General features: G+C 36.0%; 1 pseudogene; it reads left to right on the top strand.

Annotated features, from left to right (window-relative positions):
- Window positions 1-570: 570 nt before the first annotated feature.
- On the top strand, window positions 571-10,820 carry LOC118631157 (annotated as a pseudogene).
- Window positions 10,821-23,173: the final 12,353 nt, after the last annotated feature.

Below are 23,173 nucleotides of genomic sequence, written 5' to 3' on the forward strand. Positions count from 1 at the left end.
CCAGGTTTTTCTAGCTTGCTGCCTTGATATTTACATTCATGGTGCTTATCACAATCTGTCATCATTTTACTTGTTTTAGTGATTTCTCTTCTTTATATTTCTATTACTTATATTAATTTCTAGAGGGATTCCCCATTAATGGTATTTTGAAAAGGTGAAGAGAAAGAGCAGGTCTATGAGAAAAGCTACCCAATCTCTCAAGTAAAGAGATGAAGCACACGCTGTGTTTTTAAAACACTAGAATACGAAGCATTTGGAACTAAGACATATTCCACTCCCATAATTTTAAGATACCAAAAGGATTAGTAAAAATCTAAGAGGTTGGTGGGGCAAAGGGACAAAAAGGAGTGCCCCAAGCCGAAGCTTTTGTAAAGACCTATTCTGAAGACAAGGGAGACGAGGAGGAATGTTGAGAATATGAGAACCAAAAGGAATGCAGCTGGGATGAAAAATGGAGTGAGGAGGAAGATTAATGCAAGATAATTTGGGAGAAATAAACTGAGGAAAATTAAGGCCATGATATTACCTGTGGCCATGAAATAATAAATATTAAAATAACTTCAGATAAGAATGATTCAAGTTGCGGCATTCTTTTTAGAAGAAGCAAAGAAATCTGCAGAGAAGTTTGGTTCCATCCAAACCAACAAGCCCTATGGGTTTGACTCTACTGCAAACAACCACAGTGATTTTAAGAAAGTCAGTCAGTACTGCAGACGTATTTATAAAAAAGGGGTAATTGATCAGATGATTTTCAGGTTTCTTTTCTGTTTTAAAATTCTGACTATAAGTGAATCAGTCTAGCACTTGTCCACTATTATTTCCTGCAAACACTAATATTTCAAATAAATAGTGTGGCTCTTCAGTGTAATCATAACCTTTCTTAAAGACTCTTCTTTTATGTCATTAATGTTCATCAACTAATTGTTCCTCCCATTTTTTGTAGAGTAGCATCTTCCCATTGATAACTGGTGTTAAGACAAAGACAAGAATACCTTTCTACTATGTAACCTCATATTTGTTTTTTGGTCCCTTTTATCAAAGTTTGAACCTGACCTAGGTTCTAAACTCACACAGTTGCCTGAAATCCCTGTTTCAACATAAGTATAACCTTGATATTTCTCAAAAATTCAAATGTTTATTTCCTAAAGTGAAGAGAAACTGATGAACAAAGGAGAACTAAAATGCTGATTGAGGTCATATCAAGCAATTTCAACAAATCAACAAAGGAATTAAAGGGAATAAACTTAGTTCCTTCCTAATAGCATTTTGGTTTGTTTCCATATTGCCCTTTCTTTTCTGTTATTATGCAGTTAATGCAATCTAATTAAGTAATGTCTTCTGAATGATTAAGCTATTTATGATTGAACCTGATGAAGGAAATGAGAAAGCCTCTTAAACATCTAAATAGAATTAATTCCTATTAACTGTTGTAAGTCACAATCAGAATGAGATTGAATTCAACATTTTGCTCAGGCAAAGATATTTCCAGAATTTAGATATTTTCATCAATATTTGTAATGAGATTTAGAAAAGAAATTAAAGCTGTTGACATTAGAACTATTTTTATGTTTTGCAGAATATTCTCTCTGAGTGATATTTTGTGGAGATATCAGTGTTCCCTCTACATAAACAGTAAATGGTAAGATCAGGCAAATCAGAAGATGTTTCATGCTCATGACCTTTCCTTTCACATGTCAAGGGGGGAAAAGAGCCTCTTCAGAGCCTAAGAGGATCTGATATTATCTTTTGCAGAAGAATTCACATTATATTCTGAAAACTATAGGGAGGTTCATAAGAAAACCTTCAACTGTTTAGTTTGAATTAACCTTTAAAAATGTAATATATACAGCCCGACCGGTGTGGCTCAGTGGACTGAGTGTCATCCCATGGACTGACACTCGATTCCCGGTCAGGGCACATGCCTAGGTTGCGGACCAAATTCCCAGCGGGGGGCATGCAGGAGGCAGCCTGTAGATGTTTCTCTCTCACATGGATAGTTCTCTCTCTCTCTTCCCTTCTCTATCTAAAAAAATCAATAAAAATATTTAGAAAAAAATATAGAATGTATATTTTAATCATTTTAATGTTAATAAGCATGTTCCCCCATACATACCACTTATAAAACATTAACCTATACGAATAACATATATACGTTAGATAGGCTAGAATGTTTACTCATGTTAATACAACCCTTGTAGAAATCACTTTGTCATCTCTACTCAGACTCTTAAATGATTAGAAATTTACAGGTCTGCACTGATTTCTTTTTAAATTTATTTTGAACAGGATCTATACCCCAACCCATACACTGGAGGCACTACTCTAGTCTTCAGTTACAGGCTCAGCTGATGGCAGGCAAGATTAGTGCACATGTGCTGCTCTGTGTTCTTGTAATAGGATATTGGTTGGTTGTAAAATAACAAATGTATATTGTGCTGGAATAGGCAATATTGTATAAAGCTTCAGGCCTTTTATGTGGTTGCTTCTTATTTAAATATATTTGTATAAATATTATTTTTTATTCCAGGTAAAGTAAATTTGAAAGATGATATTTTACTTTTACAAGATAATATTTTATATAGGTGAATAATATAATTTCACTTAAAATTTTTTGAAAAAAATGATGATGCATAAGATCAATCAGGAGTCACATAAAATTACACTATGAAGACCAGCTAATTATTCAATGATTTTGACTGCACAAAAGTAGTATAAGATGAAAGAAAGCAATAAGACCTATACTTCCATACAGTTTCTCAAAAACAGAATATATGCTGTATGGTTTACAAGCAGCTCTGCTCTTAGACCCACACAAGCGGGGCCTCTGCCGCAGGAAAGCCCCCCTCTGGGGTCTCGGTCTGAGCCAGGCTGGCAATGCCATATGGGTAGGATGTGTCAGACTTGGTCTGGAACCCATCTGGGCCATGGAGAGCTCTTCAACCCTTTGCCTCATGTGTGAGGTTGGCCAGATACATTTGGGGCCTTGGGACCTCATGCCTATAGGATTGTTCTAGGGCCTTGTAGCCAGGCCCCCATTGTAGTGTGATATTCCATTTATGGAACCATCCAGAATGCTGCTGAATGATTTATTTAGGTGACTCAAACTGTTTAAATATATAAGAATACCACAAAAGGTTTTTTGATGGGGTCATGTTTAACCTAGAGGCAGCCCTAATTACATGCCATTAAAGTTTAACTTTTATGTTGTTCAAAATTATACAATTCTCGATGTTTTATTCTACACGTTTGACCAATAGCTCCAAGATACTTGACAAGGTACAATGTCATTTTGAAGCAAATATAATGAACATAAAAGTAAGTCTTTTGGTGTATTTCATTGAAAATAAAATAAGTTAATGTTATCAAACATTATATCAATGAATTCTGAAGCTGACAATTATAATGCTACTCCAACACCAGTCAGGGAAGTTACTACAACACACATCAGGAAGAAGCATACACAATTAGGAAAAAATAAATACTGAAGTCTGTACTATTGATACAGTGGTGTTCTGGTGAACTGTTACTGTAAAACAAGCCACTCCGAAACCTAGTGGTTTAGGGAAAAAACAAAATTTGCTGTGCCCAGAGATTTGAAATTTAGGTAAGGTTCATACATAAAAAGACAGCTTTCATCCACACAGAATCAGCTGGGAAATCTCAGTAAGTCTGAAAGACCCACTTCCAAGATGGTTCACTCACCTGCTTGGCTAAATTATTATTGAGTGTTGGTTGATAGCTCAGTCCTGGCTATCAGCTGTGCCCAGATTCTGACCATGTGTGCTTTTTGTTAATTGGTTTTTCTCAAAGCATGGCAGAGAGGTTCCAAGAGTGAGTGTTTTAAGTAGTAAGAAGTAGAAACTGCAAGTATCTTCATGGTTGGGTCCAGAAATGGGCTCAGTATCACTTGTGTGATTCCGCTGGTCAAAGGAGTCACAGAGCTTCCATCTGTGATTCAAGGAATGAGGACATATATCCCATTTTCCCATGAAGTTATGTCAAATTATCTATAGTCATCTTTAATTAATCACAGTAAGACAAACAGATAACAGAAAATACAATTGGGAGATTGTCTGACTCCAAAGAAATTGTTTAGAATACAAAAAAAAAAAAAAATCTATTCTAAACAAGGTCGTGTGAGCAAATGAGATCCAGAACTGCTTTTGTCATTATGAGATTATGAGGACACTCAATTCCAAGATGAAACTGCCCCTGGGGAATTAAGGGTATCATTGTTTTACTCATTACTTGCATGAAAAAAGATAAGGAAGCCATTGTTTCTTGACATTGTTGAACTGTTTACAAAGCCTCACCTAAAACTACTCTGAGTCTAAAATTTATAGGTTTATGAACAACTAAATCTCCTACACTGCTTAATCTAATTTCAGTAGGTTTTTCTATCAGTTGCAACTATGATTAAAGTAACTGGTACAGTCCTTTTAAGAAACAGACTGACAATCCCCTAAAGAGGGGGGTGGTGGGGGAGAGATAAACCACAGAACTTATATGCATGTATGCATGAACAGTGGACATGGACAACAAACTGGGGACAGGGTGGGGAGGGAGGAAGAGGGGGGAATAAGTGGGGGAAAAAGGAGAAACATCTGTAACAAAAATTAATTAATAAAAAAATAAAAAAAGTAACTGATATCCGGCATGTTAAGTATGCTATCCAGTATGTGACTCTCATTTAAACAGCTGTTTGCTGGCAGAATTGGTATTTAGTTTAATGCTCTGTCTACCATGCTGTTTTGGTTTTCCTGTTTCCAAATTTTGTACCTGGTGATTCAATCATGTGCTACACTTATCCTCATAGATCATCTTGAAGTTGATTAAAATATTTGTTTGAATAAGGCAGATATAAAAAAGAAGTAAATATCCCGGCTGGTGTGGCTCAGTGGTTGAGCATCAACCCATGAGGTCGCCAGTTTGATTCCTGGTGAGGGCACATGCCCAGATTGCGGGCCCAACCCCCAGTGGGGGGCATGCAGCAGGTGGCCAATCGGTGTTCTCTCTTATCGATGCTTCTATCTCCCTCTCCCTTCCTCTCGCTCTAAAATCAATAAAGAAAAAAAGAAGTAAATAAAATAAGCAAAATGCTACAACAAATATTCTTTAAAAAGTTAAATACAAATTACTTGAAGATTCACCTTTTTTTCATAGTGAATATTCTTGTTTGTGGTCTTTGTAAAGACACATCATACAGAGATGTCTGGGTCAAACTTCAGTCGGAATCATCTGAAGGGCCGCAAAGGGGAAGTCTGCAATGTTGCAATGAATGGTTTAATGTTTTCACTTTGAAATGATGCCTGAGAATTATTTTCAGATTTGAAAGTTCTGCCTAAAGCCTTTTGAAATAGACTCTTCTGGATGTAATATTTCATCATTAATTGTTCTTTGGAAATGAATGTAAATGAGTTTTACCATAGGCAAAATGGACTCAATTACAATTTCCTTCTATGCCAATGGCAGATTTGTGAGTAAATAATAATGCTTCATAAGTATCAAAAGGCTTTAGATATATTTTTTTTAATTGTGAAAAGTCCTGATACATTGGGTTAGTAAAGCTTAATGCTAATATCTGTACTAATAAAAATAATGGTAATTAATTAATCCATCCATCCTTTCAACTAGTATTATTGAGCCCCAGAAATTGTAAGAAAGATTAAATTATGTAAAGAATCATGGGCTAATAATCATGAGGTGGGAAAAGCAGGAGAAGTGCCTGGGAAAATTTGGGGACCTGGGGGTATAAGAAATGTGTACTCCATTCCTGCATAAAGCCCAGGAAGGGACCATACTTTAGGCTCCCTTTAGAAGAAGTAGATAAGATATGTAAATGGTGTGGATTCCTAGAGAGAAGGACGTGAGACAGACCTGTAGTGTGACTCAGGAGATGTGGGACCTCTGTAAGGTTATCTAGATTGTTAATGATGTGGCAAAGAACACTAAGAAACCTAAGAGTTCTTGTGGTCAGGAGGAAAAAGTGTCTACTCTGGACTAATGACTGAAATCAAGATAGAATTGCAGATATCATAGCTATCTCCATTAAGGGTAGTTGATAGCACCAAGGATCAAATATCACTGTTTCTCCTCCTCTCTCTAATGATTGTTTGAAACCAAATTAGCACGCAAGATTAGATGGAGTCATTGGAAAAGTAAAGAGAGGAATTCTAACTTCATCAAGAAAATGATGCTTACATAAAAACTAAGTTCAAATTCAGAAAAATAAATAAATTTACATTTCATAGACATCTGAGAATAATTCTTGCTATAAATAAATTTACCATATTGGGATGGTAAGAATAAGATACAAATTTACCATCATATTAAAAATCTGACAGTGATTTATATTTCCTTTTTTCCCCTTCTTAATTATATTTCCCTTAATTGAGATTTATGCATGTATATAAATTCCAGGAAATAATTATATATATATTACTATGTATATACATATACACGCACATATATTCTTATTTTTCTTTCTAAGCATGGTTTCCCTCCTCTGAAAGAAGATTAAGAAATTATAGATTAATTGATTCCTAAAAAGCAAAACCTGATAACTAATTGGAATAAGCTTCATAAATGGATACAGACATGGGCAGGTTCAATTAGAAGAAGTGAGTATCCAAGTAGCAATGGACGATGTTGAGGCATGTAGATCTTGTAGCTTAAAACATATTTAATACTTTGAGAATAATGCAACAATTTGCGACTAGTTGTCATTGCTTACTATTTACTGGAAATGTTAAATACAAAAGATACTACTACTATATAAGGCAATCTTGTATTTACTCATGTAGCGGAAAAAGAAATATTTTTGAAATTATTTTTGGATTATTATCAGTACAGATCAGTTTGTGCATTGTCCTAGCACCAGTGGGTTGCAGGTTCAATTCTGGTCAGGGTATATATGCCAGGGTGTCGGGCTTGATCCCTGGTTGGGGGCATGCAGGAGGGAACTGATTGATGTCTTACTCTCATGCCAATGTATTCCTCCCTCCCTCCCTCTTCCTTCCTCTCTCTCTGAAAATCAATAAAAAATATTTTAAAATAAAATAAAATTAGTTTAAAATTTTCTAAGGAAGAGAAATAGATAAGAATGTCTATACCCATTGTCTCTGATTCAGCCTATGAATACTTATTATTTTTATTTTCTAAACTCATTCCTTATACTTATGTGACTTTGCTTTTTTAATCCTCACTGAGGATACTTTTCCATTGAATTTTTTTGATAGAGTGGGAGGAAGGGAGAGAAGGAGGAAGTGAGAGAGAGAGAGAGAGAGAGAGAGAGAGACATTGATGTCATTGATGTGAGAGAGACACATTGATTTGTTGCCTCCTGCATGACCCCAACCTGGGGCTGGGGATCAAACCTTTAACCAAGGTACATGTCCTTGACTAGCAATGGAACATTTGACTCTTTGGTCCATGGGCTGGCATTCTGACCACTGAACCAAACCAGCCAGGGCTTATGTGACTTTTAAAATAAAAAACAACATTATTCGAAAACAAATTAAGCACACAAAAGGCAATGTAAAAACCTAAAATTTTGGCTAGAGACTCTTATTTGGTATTCTGCCTGCGTGGGTCTGGCTTTGAGTGCTGCTGAGAAGAAGGAAGAAAATTCAGCCACAGGGTCAACACATACCAAAGCTCAATAAGTCTCCAAAGGCTCAGCTTGGATGAGCACCAAAATATTCAGCTGTGCTATTGAAAATTAACCTCTACCATCTGAACCTCTTAGGTTTATAATATTAAAGATAAAATTTGGCTGAATTGAAGAGAGAAAATAAGTACAGTTTAGCAGAGACTCAAAATTTCTTGTAGGCTTTAAAACATACTCATGTTGTTATTGCTAATGCTTGATGAAATAATAAATTGAAATTATAAGTTTGAATGTGTTCATCTAAAACATGTTTCCATTACACCCAATGTTTTTCCTTTAAATTACATAATGGAACTAGCTTCAATGTTTGTTTCCGCAGGATATAATTTATATGTGCCGTTGTAAACATGCCTTGCTAAACGTATACACACATTCATACAAACACATGAAAAATAACAGTGATAACAAAAAGCCAACAGACAGGACAATAAATAATAACATAAAACTTGATGCATACCCCATATGTTCCAGGTACTTCTTTGTATATAGACATACACACAGATACTATATCATCTATTACACTTCCAACAACAATTTTCTTTGATTACAGTTCTATGGTGGGCCTATCCTTTTCCATATTTTCTCCACCGAGATCTGAATTTCGCTGTGAACCAGCTATAAAATTACGTGCCATTTCAGGAAGAATGGAAATGGCGTGATCATGATTCCAAAATATGTGATTCATTCCAAATATATTTCCCATGCAGTACAAGAAAATACAAGAAAATGAAAGAAAATAAAAATCCTCATCAGACAACTACTCACCTGTATTCTTTCTGTGACAGAATACAGGTTGTTTCTACCTTCATGAATGGTCTGGTCGTGTTGCATCGTGAAGCCGCAAGTATGGAGTTTTTACTTGATGTTACATATCCTTTTCATATATTATTAGGGACTTCACACCTTTGTGTGCTAGATCATCAAAATGTGCATAGTGAAAGGTTATTTCCACACACTGGATAAAAAATGATTACATAGTATAAAAATATTTTTTTAATTGCTAAGGCAAAACATCTGACTTAATTTCACATGAAGTCTGTAGATAATACAGCAAATCTAACTCTGGCAATCTAATGATTTACTGGTCTTCCATCTGTCAAGACTTAAAAGTGAAAAGTTCAGACCAAACCAATCAAGTCAGTCCATATTTTCTAATCCCTGAAAACCATCTGGATTCCAACACAAGTGTAAAATAGTATTATCTCAATCTATAACAGAGACCTATTAGGTAGCCATAGATACTGCACCGTCTCAAGGGATTTAAATAATGAAAAACACCCTTCCAATGTAAGGCTGGAAACTGCTTGATTTATGTTAATGCTGATGTGCACTTAGTGTTTGAGAAAAGGATTTTATTACTATCTAAAAGCAGCACTATATTAAACCCACAAATTAGCTTCTGTTCTGTTGAAATCTAATTATCTTTATGTAGGGCAATAGTCCAGCAAGCCAGGGGCGAACTCTTACCTCTCTAGACGGAGACTTGAGTAGGGAAAATGATAGACGGCTCAGCTAAACAGGATTTACTGCAGCGTCCACATAGGACTGGGGTGAGGAGGGACCAACACCACAAAGGCACCTGCTGCCAACTCAGGACCAAACAGAAAGGTCCAATTTTTTCCTTGACATTTGGTGCTGCTTTCATCTTTCTTAGAATGTATTCGAAATTAATTCTTATTTCCTTGTTTTATTTACTTTTTATTCCTTTGGGTCCTTACTTCTAACTCTAAAACATAGTCTAGGTTTCCTTTATTTTCGGGCTTTTGTAAAGATGAAATCTTCATTTCTTCTGGGCATAACATAAAATCACTGATGTAAAATTTTTATTTCTTTTATCTTTTGCTTTTATGATTTATCACTTATCCTAAGTATTTCTTTAAAGACCCAATTAATAGCAGTGACCAGGCAAGTCTGAAGAAGATATGCTTGTAAAATATTCATTCAGAAATAATCCTGGCTGAAGAAATATTTCTAAAATAAATATTCTTTACCCAATATACCTAGTCTGAAAATGTGAGGTATTTAAGGTGTGGTTAACAATGTATAAAAAGGACTACAGGGCTTCTTTTGCCCAGAATTTTATGAAAATTAATTAATTAAATACGATTAAAGCACATTATGAAATCAGTTGTATAACATTTGCTATTGCACTAACTCAGGATGAGGGTTAACCACGAGAAAAGCACATATTCTGAGCCCCACCGCGTGGGAGGGCGTGGGCGCCCTGTGGGAGGGATGCCACCTTCTCTGAGGCACGCTGGAGAAGCAGATGTGGGAATCCAGCAAGTTACAGCAGGGGGTGCAGACCTTGTCCCTGCGCATCCACTGCCTCAGGCACTGGGCTCCATCTCACTGCAGGGAGCGGGGGCTGCACAAAGCCGGACCAAACGGGAAGCTTCCTTTTCTCTACCTAGCCAATGATGCCCTTCCGAACAGCAAAAGGAAGGGCGTACATTTACAAAAGATTTTGCACCAGTTAGAGTGGAGACTTTTAAGCATGCTTCAAGTGAAGCTGGCGAAAGTTGTAAGAAGCACCTTGGAGGAGTGTTATCTATTTGGGAAGAGAGGCCTGTTTATGAAAATGATGTATTAGAACAATTTAAGCAAGTTCTGTCTGGCGACAAGTCTAGGAAGCGAATTTATGAACAGATAAAGGTGCGTGAAAATGAAAACTGTTCCTCTCTGGATCTCCAAGTGAGCCACCACAGACTCTAGATCTCGTTAGCAGGACAAGGTCTAGAAATGCTGCTTCAGGTGATGCAGCAGTTCATCAGAGGACAGCTTCTTTGCCTGTGGAAGTCCAAGAAGTATTCCTACTAGATGCGATAACGGATAGAGAGTCTGGAGAAAGGGTTTTTAAAATGGTAGAGGATGCTTGTATGTTCCAGGCAGATTACAATGGCAGACTAGTGGCTGAAACAGATGGAAACAACTCACTCAATGTTACCAAAGTTTCTTTGACGTCAAAAGGAAGCCCTTGCAGAGAGAGCATAAATTGGAAGACTATGAGCACAGGGTAGTCAGAGTTTCTCTGGTATGCGAAGAACTCAGGTCCCGGATCCAGAGCCTGCCAGACTTATCTCGATTGCCCAGTGTCCCTGGCAGCCACATGCACCTGCCCTTGGCAGGGCACATCTACAGTGAAGATTGATGACCAGTCTCTTTCTAGGGCTCACGACTTTGGGAGATGGAGGCAGGTTAGGTGGATAGTCCTCTAGTGTTATTTTTGTATATTGTTGAGAGGGTGACACTAAAAATACAAAAAAAAGTGACAAGTATTTATGAAATTGTTTAAATGTTGGTTTGTTTACTATTTTATTGGTAAGTTAACATGACTTAGTTTAAACACAGTGTTCTCTCTGTATTAAAAAGCTCACAAATAGTGATTTTTTTCAAAAGATCTTTTGTAAACTTTTTTGATGCAGGGTGTTGTGAGAAATTCCATGTTTCTATTGCTTCATGTATTTTCAAAAGTTTTTCTTTATTTTCTTCAGTATCTATTCACTGTATAGTATGTAATTCCTGAAGGGTAAGAGCTAATCAGGAGTCGGTTGAGACTTAATTATGGTATGGTTAGGACTTGATTGTAGAAGAGATGACATGTTTCAACTTAATCTTCACCCTTCTCCCCGTCCCAAATATCACTGTGTGCCCCCCAATGCCTTTGATGCCTTATTCCTTAGAGGTCAGTATTTTATGGATGTCATTTTTAGGGTCAAATCAGAGCTTAGAGAACATTTCAACAATAGTACATAAGGGTTCCATTTCAATAGCCAGTGTAGATATAAGAGGAGTGTTAAGTAAGGACCCCCTGATCAACCTGTTTAGAAATAATTGATGAGATTAATATAAAATGCTTGGGAACTGTTATAAATTTGATGTTCTACCAAGAGGACAGCTTTCATTTAGTCAGACAGTCTTCTTTTAACATAAACGATTCCTTTGACATAAAGCCATCTGTGGGACTAAAAGAAAGAAAATAATGATAGCTTTTAATTTTAAAAACAATGGTATTTTTAGCTCTAATATCTCAAGGGAATAATATTCATTAATGTTTAGTAAAGTAGTCTGGAACATTTTTAATGTTTCCTTAAGGCTTTTGAATGACTGTGTATTTGGAAATGAAGCAGTGCTGCACTGTAGGGTAATCTGGTAAATGTTATATTTGTATATTTAGAATTACCAAAACAGATGTACTTTCACCTTCTATTGTAATCCTGTGTGTGAGAGCAGTTGCATGCTCTCCTGCTTTCTTCTTAAATCACATTGTTAAGCTGATTTGTACTCAATGATGACTTAGGGTAAACATTGTTTCATTAATTACTTTAATATTTGGCATTTTTCTTTGTGTTATAAGCAGATTTAAATTAGATAAATTTAAACATCTTTAAATTCTACAAAAACCAAGGATATATTGAAGTTCAAATCATCCTCCATTTCCTCCTAATTATGGAACCAATTAATATATTTAGAGAGGGGTTAAGAAGATTTTATTATTATTACTTTATTAATTAAATAAATCTTTATTAAATGTCTTCTATGTGTTATTACAAAAACCACTAGGAATGTTCTCCATTCCTTATGGCCAGATTGTGCAGTCAAGGTCAAAAGACAGTAAAGTGCCACCCAGGAAAGAGAACTGTGCATGATTCAAGGTCAAACAATATGCACACCAGCTCAATCTGTACAGCCTTTACTAACAGCAAGTGAGGAGAGTGCACAAGATCTAGCCCTTTGCAATACATCAGAGCTCCATGGCCCAAATGGGGGTCCCTTCCGTAGCCCACACAGGCAATGTAACTGCAAGTACCAGGCCACTTTGTGCTGCAGTGAAAGATCTCGACCCACCGTCCACCCCATGTATGTTTTCTGTAAGATATGTAAGGCTAGGAGTATGCCCATGGGACTCATACCTTAAACATAGCAAAGGAGTATATATCTGGCTGGGAGCAGGGAAAGGTAATTCCCTCACAAGGTAAGTCCAGCAGAGGCTGTGAGGACTCAATATCTCAGGAAGAAAATGTTCCAGGCCCCAGGCCACCATTATGTGACTGTGAAGTGGGTGAGAAACTAAGCCTGACTACGGTTCCTAACACGGCGTGGTGAACAAGGCGTGCTGTCTTTCTTGTGATGAGTCCAATGAGGAAAAAAGATAGTGTATAAACAAAAGAAGATTAAATGAAGCAATGGCAATTTGTGACAGGTGCCATGAAGAACACACACAGGGCACTGCAGTATATAATACAGCAAGGGAGGCGGCTGTAGAAAGGGTGTTTGAAAAAGATCCTTTGAGAAAATTAAGGAAATGAAACCTAAACAGACACCTGACTGGAGAGAAGAAGCTGGCAAAGTGCTGAGAAGGAAAAGAAGCACCATCTAATGAGAGAAGATACCAGGCTGAGGATCCTTTATAGGAAGGAGTTTTGTTTACTATAGAAATGGAAGGAAACCATGAGGATGGTGTGCTACAGTGTTCAAGATGAGGAGGGCTGTGAGGGTGGGGAGAGGAGAGGAGGAGGGAGGGGCATGAGATGAGCATGAGGTGAAAAAGAAGCAGATACAAGATTCTGCATGTTTAGATGTCTATTTATTTCTGTATGGTCTTGACTTTACTATTTCTCATTGCATGTCTCCTTGACATACTGCTTGTTATTATCAATGTCTTTATCAGTATTTTCAGATAGTGACACAGATCAGCATAACCTCAAGAAGGCAATTTAACATATGCATTCATTCTTCATTTATCATGGTTAATCCATTCCAGACTCTAGTGGTTGCACCTGGCATTGAAGGTTTCCTGGGGTGCTTGAATACATAGGCCTACAGTCCATATGTACTGTAATTCTAATTTTAATTGTAATACAGGGGTGTATAATTGACTCAGACAACCGAGCAGGCACGGTCTCATTTTCACTGTCTTGATCAACTTTTTAATGGGTATATTTGAAAAAAACCACGATAGACTGAAGCCACCACGAAGTGGCGAGGGACGACTGTATTACAGTTGGCCCTCGTTTATCGTGGTTAATCAGTTCCAGACTCTACCACTATAAATGAATTTCCACGAAGTAGGGTTCTTTATACACAGTTGTTCCTCGCCACTTCACACTTAGACTTTTGCAGCTTCACTCTATCGTGGTGAGGGACGGCTGTAATGCATTAATAATATACAAAATGTTATATAAATTTTATACAATGATCTATATTAATGCATTCATAAGTTACCATTCTCTTCAAGAAAATAATCGTTTTAACAATGTGATTATGTAAGTTTGTTTTGCATAATTGTTTCTACACATTTACTTCAAAAATTTATAGCTTCCATCCAATTTATCATCAGATACCTAAAGAAGAAATAAAATTTCATTGAATGGGTGGACAAAAATAGGAGGAAAGAGTAGCAAATATCTATTTTGTTCCTTCCCACTGCCATTCCTTCACCCTTGGCTCTGAGATAGACTACTCAATTCCCTCAAATAGTATGTTCATAATGCTTCCATCCAGGTAATGCCTTAGTTTCATTGGTCATTATTTTCCCGCATTTATAGGGGGTCAAGGACTAAGTGAGATAATGTCAGCTGCAATAGCCCTGGTGTCCAATGTTCAGAGCCAAAACTGTGTGTATGTGTGTGTGTGTGTGTGTGTACATGCACATGTATATGTTATGAATGATTGTAGGATTCTTCACTCTTATTGGCTTATTTCCAGAGTAAAGTGAGTTTTAATTAGTGGAGACTCAAATAATTATCAAATGCAGCAAAAAAATTTACTAAAACAGAATGAATGGCTGGCTGCATTGTGTTGGCTAGTAAAAAAATTACATTTGATTAATAATACCAGAGTTAGAATATCATTTATTTGTTCTGCTTTCTATCTGTTACAAAGAGAGAAACATTTTCATAAACAGTTGACAGCCTGCCTCTCTTAATATTTTTAACACCAAGGGCATCATAAACAGCATTGTAAGATGCTGTGTCTTGCTTCCTTTAATTCTTTTATCATAAACCCTGAAGCCAATTACCGACAAGGAAGGAATGACTACTCTTTCTCTGAGTATGGTGCTGAAGACCGTATCCAATGTCTGTGTGTATCTAACACATCTGCCACAATATATTGCCACTAATATACAGAGGGACTGTAGATTTTTTTTAATTGCCTTTAAAATAATCCTTTTAAGTAAAATTTAAAAAACTAAGTAAAACTGATTTTGCATATTCTAAATCCTATTCTATTACATTAAAAATACTCAGGACAAAAATAGAAATTTAATTAAAGAGAAATATACAAAAGTTATCTCTAGAAAACATCATGTTTGAATGACACTCATATATGTAGCCTGTGCATACATAGCCTATACTTCTAATTTATTTATTTTTAAATATATTTTTATTGATTTTTTTTTTTAGAGAGAGAGGAAGGGAAAGAGTGAGAGAAACATTGATGTGAGAGAGAAACATCGATTGGCTGCCTCCTGCATGCCCCCTATTGGGGATTGAGCCCATGACCTGGGTATGTGCCCTGACCAGGAATAGAACCTGGATCTCTCAGCCCATGGGATGATGCTCAATCCACTGAGCCATACCGGCTGGCCATAGCCTATAATTTGTAATGAAAATATTTTTAAAATGCAAGAGAGGAAAACCCAACAGAACCTATATTCTTATGGTTTCTGCAAGGGTGGGAATGAGTGATTTTACCACTATTTTACATATGCTTCTATTATCACCACTTCTACTCCAGCTACTATAGCTAACATCGATTAAAGCAGGATATCTTCCAAGCACTGTTCTTCGTGCTTTACAAATATATATTTGTGGTAAGCATTCACAATACCCTACAAGGTAGATACAATTATTACGCCAATTTTCAATGAGGAAACTGAAACATACATATTAAAAACATTACGCAAGTAGTGCTGTCAGAATCTATGAATTGAGAATTTGAGTCAGGCAATCTGGCTTGAGAGCCACTGTTTAAATCATCGCACTATAGTTACTCTCAATTAACTAAAGAAAAGTTGAGGAATAAATGCATCTATACAATACGAGCCAATTAACACAGTTGAAGAAATGAATAAAACTAGTTGGGCCCTGGTGGGTTTGGTTCAGCAATTAGAGCATCGGCCTGCAGACCAGAGACACCCAGGTTTGGTTCCTGCTAAGGGCATGTACATTGGTTGCATTTTGTCCCCGGACCTGGTTGGGATCCTGTAGGTGGCAACCAGTCAATGTGTCTCTCTCACATTGATGTTTCTCTCTCTCTCTCCTCCCTCTCTTCTTCCCACTCTATCTGAAAATAAATGCAAAAATGTCCTCAAGTGAGGATAAAAATAAATAAATAATAAAAGATAAAACTAGTTGGAATATTAAGCCACTTATTCCTGCATATTTTAATATCCCTTTGTTTTATGTTACTCATTTTATTAAGTACCTATGATTTAATAAAAAGCTTAAAATCTCTTCTTTATTAGGCTTTGTTATTTGACTGCTATTTTTACACAACTACTAAGTGTAAAGTTCTGCGGGTATATCAAGGTAAATAAGACACACTTCATTTTTCAAACAATTTATAAGAGAGGTAGTGACTGAAATTATTATAATCTAAAATGGAATATGTACCATAAGAGAAATGAAAATAAAGTGAGATAGTAGTTTAACAATTGATCTTTTCCCAACCAATCCAGCATTGTTCTGAATATATATCTAGTGTGGTTTAATGACATCATTCTGGTATGATAAGCTTATCATACCTGCTTTGTGATGTAGCATTTCATTTATTTGGATTTATTATTTGAAGAATATTATTACCAGATATAGAAGTCATTATTGACCCCCTAACACAATTGCTTTGGCACATTAAAAAAGGTTTCTCATCGTCTCCTGGATGCCATTGTTTCTAGCAGAAGCAACAGTACTTCTAATTTTAATTGTATATAACATGTAATTGCTTTTTGAGAATGTTTCTAAAGATTTTATTTAAAATATTTACTTTCCTTTTTTTTAAAAAAAAAAATATGTTTTTATTGATTTTAGAGAGAAAGAAACATTGATGAGAAAGACCATCAGTTGGCTGCCTCCTGCATGCCCCCTATTGGAGACAGCCTGCAATGCAGCCACGTGCCCTGCTTGGGACTGGAACCTGTGATCTTTTGGTGCACAGGATGACGTTCAACCAACTGAGCCACACCTGCCATGGATTAAGATTTTTTATCTTTTTTCTTCAGCAACCTGACTTTACTAATTCTAGCAAAGTTTGATTCATATTAGCTATTTTGGCTTTGCTGATTTTTTTAAATTAAATTTCTGTTTAAAATTGTATTTATTGAGATACAGGTTTCAATAAAACATCATTTGCACACTGCATCCTATGCCCATCACCCAAGAAAAATCTCTTTTTGTCTTCATTCTTCCCCTGATTTGCCCTCCTCCACCTACTACCCACCACACTGTTGTCTGTGAAATATATATATCTTTTTTTTTCGCCTTAATCCCTCACCTTCTTTCATCCAGTTTCCCAAACCCCTTCCCCTCTGACAGCTGTTAGGTTTGCTGATCTTTCTTAGCCTGTAAATTTATGTCTTTCACCAAATGTGGAAAAATTTTGGCTATTATTTTTTCAATAGTTATTCTGCTCCATTCTCACTAATTTTTTCTTCTGGAACTCAAAAGACGCATATTTTAGACCATGTTAGATCATTTCACAAGTCACTGGAGTGTTCTGTCAATTTTGTTCTTTTTCTAGTATATGTTTAAGAATATAACATATAATACATTATATATACAATAAAATATGTAAACTCACACACACAAATAAAATAAAATAAAATATGTATCTCAACTTTGTCTTTTTCAGATTGAATAATTTATATTATTCTATCTTCAAGTTCAATGACTATTTTGACATTATGTTTATTCAGTGTTATTTTTTAAAATATATTTTTCAGTTTTAGACTTTACATTTCTAGCTTTTTTGTATTTTATATTTTTCTTATATTCATATTGCTTTATGTATTATAAGCATATATTTCTGTCTAGTTGAACATAGCTATAATGGCTACTTTAAAGAACTTGTCTGATAATTACAAGATCTGGGTTGTCTTGATGTTGACCTCCATTAATTGTCTTTACCTTTGAGAAAGGGGCACATTTTTGTGCGCGCGCGTGTGTGTGTGTGTGTGTGTGTGTGTGTGTGTGTGTGAAGAACTCAGATTATATTTTAGAAAATGTGCACATTGCCCTGGCCGGTTTGGCTCAGCGGTTGGAGCATCGGCCTGTGGACCAGAGAGTCCTAGGTTCAGTTCCCGCTAGGGGCATGTACCAAAAAAAAAAAAAAAAAAAATTGTGCACATTAAGTTGTAGGAAATCTGGAATCTGCTTTATTTCTCTGAAGAATATTATTGTTTTGTTTAGTAAGGCAATAACTTACTAGGATCAAACTAAAAACTTTGTTTTACCTACAGTGAGAGGGAACTGAAATCTCAATTCAATTACATTTTTTTTCCCTTAGCTGAGCTGTTTTGGATCTTCCCTGAGCATGTGCTGTTCAAAGGCCAGCTAGAGACTCAGGCATGATTTTTCATCTCATCACGTTATTGTGGCAGTGACTGTCCTGCAAGTAAGATATACTAGATGACTCTCTCTTCCAGTTCATCAGGTCAGTAAAATGACAGGTATTTTTATCTGGGTTTTAGCTGCCCTGGCTGTGCTGCAACTTCAGCTGGCTCTCAGGCTGAAGCTGTAACAGTGAGAACCTCAAGCCATGCCAGTTAATTTCTCAAAGTTTCAATTGTCCTAAAATATCTGTCTGCTTTTGCTCATCCTCCACAGCCTAAAATTTCATGGAATGTCTATTGAACAAAGTATTTCAGAATTTGGTAAACACATCATAGTTCATTTTGTTACCACTGAAGATATCATGAGAATCATCTCCCTGTCCTCATCTTGTCATAATGTGAATTGTATGAGTATATTTTCTGTTGTCTGATAGGTTTACAATAATCCACTTAATTAAAAATATATGATATTTTCCAGGTGATGGTTGGAAAAGGGTTTGGTATCTTTCAGAAACGAAGTATAAATCTCGCAGATATCTTTCCTAAGTCACAACCAAAACCTGTAAATTTTGTAAAATTGATGTCATTTATCTCCATAAGCATGGCCTTGTATATATACACATGAAATATATTTTAAAGTAGTCATATAACTGAGATTAATGTTGTCATGACCAGCAATTTAGAAGAATTTAAGAACTAATATCAGATATATTTTATTATCTAACAACTAGTGTTTTGGCTAATATGATGATGGCCAGAGTTTCTGGAACAGTAATTAAAAGATTTAGGGGAGTTTATAGTTTCAAAAAGTTCACTTATAGAAGTTAGAATAACAAATAATGTAATATATATATATATATATATATATATAATCTACATCCATATCCATATTTTAATCTATATCTATACTTATACCTATGTCATCTATATTGGATTATAGATACAGATACATAATATCCTTAGCTACATGTGATGAATAGATAAAAAAATAAAAGGTTGTAAAGAAATTGAACAAATATTCAAAGTAACAGCCAACTTTGATATTATCATTGGCACCAAAAGATAGACTTTTCCTCACAAATTTATATTGGAGGAAAGAATTTTAAGTTCTCGTGGCACAAATTAAGTTGTAATTGCTTCCCATTTTAATTAAGAGCCAATTTCAAATTTAAGAATGCTGAATATCTGTTTCAAGCATTTATATCATAGGCAGTTAGAGCCATTGAAGAAGGGCAATTAGAATGATGGTTTTGTAGGGTGTGTTTGGTCAAAATTGGTCAAGTTTGAAGCATTGCTTCACTAAAATAATAATAATTATACACACAAAAATAGAATTCTGTTGAACATGAACAGTGTCACATACAACGTTCAATTTTACTGTTCTGATGTTGAATAACTATGAACCATTTTTGTCCCATACCTCTTTGGCAGCCTGGTGAACCATATCTACTTCTTTCACAGCAGATATATTTGAAAGTACAAAATAAAATACATGAGATTTTAATGAAAGCAATTATATCTAAATATAATTATAAAATTTTACAAATTGAAAATTTAGATATAGTCATATTATAATCAAGTGGTGGTGTTCAGTTCAGGGTTCACTTACTAGCAACATCAAAAAATGAGTTCATGGACCAAGAGGTAAATGAAAGGAAAGTTTATTTGAAAGATAGACAGACTCCCCACAGCAGGGAGGGGACCCAAGTGGGTTGCCGGTGAGGCTCCATTGTCATTGTAGATACATACTTTACTAGCCTTTGATTGGTCCTTTCAAGGAATTTTGCCTTAGCAACATCCATACATTTTATTTATTTATTTTAAATAAAACAACGTATCTTTTATTTTAATTAATTAATTAATTTATTTATTTATTTATTTTTTCTTACAAAAGCTGGGGACAGGGCAGGGAGGGAGGGGGTGGAGGGTAACATCCATACATTTTAAAGCTTGTATTTCCCGCCTGACTGGGTTCAGCCCTAGGTCATCTGTAGGCGCCGTAGTGGCTTCCCTTTTTTGATAATTTAAACTTCTCCCAGACTATTAGTGAGGAGGAAGGGAAACAGCCTCAGAACAACTTATACTTGCTTTTGGTTTCTCCCCCAAATCCAACCTTGGTTTCCTATAATTTTGTCTAAGGGAACCTGGCTTTCTGCAATAGAAACACACTCTATAGTTTCGCAGCAGAACTCATTCAGTGATCCGGTTGCCTTGCTTGAAAAGAGCCTTTCTGTTTTGTGGTGGTGGTGGTTGTTGTTGTGATGTAATTGACCTGTGCTCCATGGAGATGCTTCTAATTTGCATTTCTATAAATGGAGGCTGGGAGTTCTGGCCTTGGAGGCACAATTTTTAATGTTGATTTTAGTTTTATTTTGAAATCTGTAGATTCTGAATAAACCTCCAGATTTACTGTGTACTGAGTTGCCTGCCTGGGTGCTGAGCTCCAAGTCATCGCAATCTTGCTGCATGTCTCAGTCTTCCCTTCCCCTGATCCTATCCCTCGCTGCCTAACCTACCCCTATCTCCTCAATATATGTGTTCTGGATTGACATTACATAATGAGTAGTTGTGGGTATAATAAGCACTGTAATTTGAAGTAGTGATGGATGTACATTCTGTTTTGTAATATCTGCAACAGCTATAATATATGACAATATCTGTAGGTTTTATCTCAGTGTCATTGAGACTGAGGTTCTACTATAGTTTGTTGCCTTTATTCATAAGAGAAGAAAATGTTAAGTATCCATTAGAGATTAAGAAAGATATATTTTTTCTTATTAAAATTAATGTTTGCTTTAAATTCTATCAACACATACCTGGTTAAAAATCTCTTATTTATGCCAAGTAATTGTGAAAGCACTTTAGACTTTTCAAAGTTATATATGGCTGCATGTTTTTAAGTGCTGAATATGTACCAAAAACTACAATATGTGCTTTATAATATTATCTTGCTCAAACTTCAAAATAATTCTCTAAGGTAAGAATTGTTATTTCATATATATATAAAGTTTTCCTATTTTTTAAAATCAAAAGCTTTTTATTTTCCCATTGATTTTTAGATAGTGTGGAGAGAGAGACAGAAACATCAATTTGAGAGAGGCACATCGATTGGTTGCTTCCTATACAACTCTGACTGGGACCAGGGATTGAACCCACCCAAGATCCTTCAGTCTGAGGGCTGACACTCTAACCACTGAGCTAAACCAGCCAGGACGATCATAAGGTTTTATGTTGTATTTTACCTCCTTCACTTTTGTTTTTATTAATTAATTAATTAATTGATTTTTGTTAGAGATGTTTCTCCTTTCCCCCCCACTGATTCCCCCCTCACCCTCCCTCCCTGCCCTGTCCCCAGCTTTGTTGTCCATGTCCATTGTTCATGCATACATGTATATAAGTTCTGTGGTTTATTTCTCCTCCACCACCCCCTCTTCTGGGGATTTTCAGTCTTTACCCCACTTCCGCATCTCTGGGACTACCCCATTCTTCAGACTTTTATGTTCATTATATTCCACAAATAAGTGAGATCATATGAGACTTGTCTTTCTCTGTTTGGCTTGTTTCGCTTAGTATAATACTTTCCAGGTCCCTCCATGTCATCTCAAAGGATAAGAGATCTTTCTTTCTTATAGCTGCATAGTACTCCATTTTGTATATGTACCACAGTTTTATTATCCATTCATCTACAGATGGACACTTGGGCTGTTTCCAGATCTTAGCTATTGTATATAGTGCTGCTATGAACATAGGGGATACATATATTCTTTCTGATTGGTGTTTCAGGCTTCTTAGGGCATATTCCTAGAAGTGGAACCACTGGGTCAAAAGGAAGTTCAATTTTTAATTGTTTGAGGTAACACCATATTGTTTTCCATAGGGTTTCATCAGCCTGCATTCCCACCGGCAGTGTACTAGAGTCCCCTTTTCTTCACAACCTCGCCAACACTTGTTGGATGATTTGTTGATTGCAGCCATTCTGACAGGTGTAAGGTGATACCTCATTGTTGTTTTAATTTGCCTCTCTCTGATGATTAGTGACGTTGAGCATTTCTTCATATGTCTCTTAGCCATTTGTATGTCCTGTTTGGAGAGGTGTCTATTAAGTTCCTCTGCCCATTTTTTAATTGGGTTCTTTGTCTTCCTTCTGTTGAGTTGTATGAGCACTCTCTATATATTGGAAATTAACCCCTTATCTGATATATCATTGCAATTATGCTCTCCCATACAGTGGGTAGCCTTTCCATTTTGATGATTGTATTTTTCACTGTGCAGAAGCTTTTGAGTTTGATGTAGTCCCATGTGTTCATTTTCTCCTTTGTTTCTATTGCCTTAGGTGATGTATAAGTGAAAATTCTGCAGGATATGATGTCTGAAATTTTGTTGCCTACAGTTTCTTCTAGGATTTTTATGGATTCATGAGTCACATTTAAGTCTTTTATCCATTTTGAGTTTATTATGGTGTAGGGTGTAAGTTGATGGTCTAGTTTCAATTTTTTGCATGTAGCTGTCCAGTGTTCCCAACACCATTTATTAAAGAGGCTGTCCTTACTCCTCTGTATGCTCTTGTCACCTTTGTCAAATATTAATTGAGCATATTGCTTTGGGTCCATTTCTGAGTTCTCTGTTCTGTTCCACTGGTCTATATGCCTGTTCTTATGCCAGTACCAGGCTGTTTTGATTACAGTGGCTTTATAGTATAACCTGAAATCTAGTAATGTGATTACTCCAACTTTGTTCTTCTTTTTCAAGATTTCTGTGGCTATTCAAGATCTTTTTTTGGTTCCATATGAACTTTTGAAGTACTGGTTCTAATTCTGTGAAGTATGCTATTGGTATTTTGATGGGGATTGCATTGAATCTATAGATTTCTTTGTGTAGTATGGACATTTTAATGATGTTAATTCTTCCAATCCATGAACAGGGTATGTGCTTCCACTTTTTCATATCTTCCT

Source organism: Molossus molossus, unplaced genomic scaffold, assembly GCF_014108415.1.
Source record: "Molossus molossus isolate mMolMol1 unplaced genomic scaffold, mMolMol1.p scaffold_m16_p_15, whole genome shotgun sequence".
NCBI classification, from domain to species: domain Eukaryota; kingdom Metazoa; phylum Chordata; class Mammalia; order Chiroptera; family Molossidae; genus Molossus; species Molossus molossus.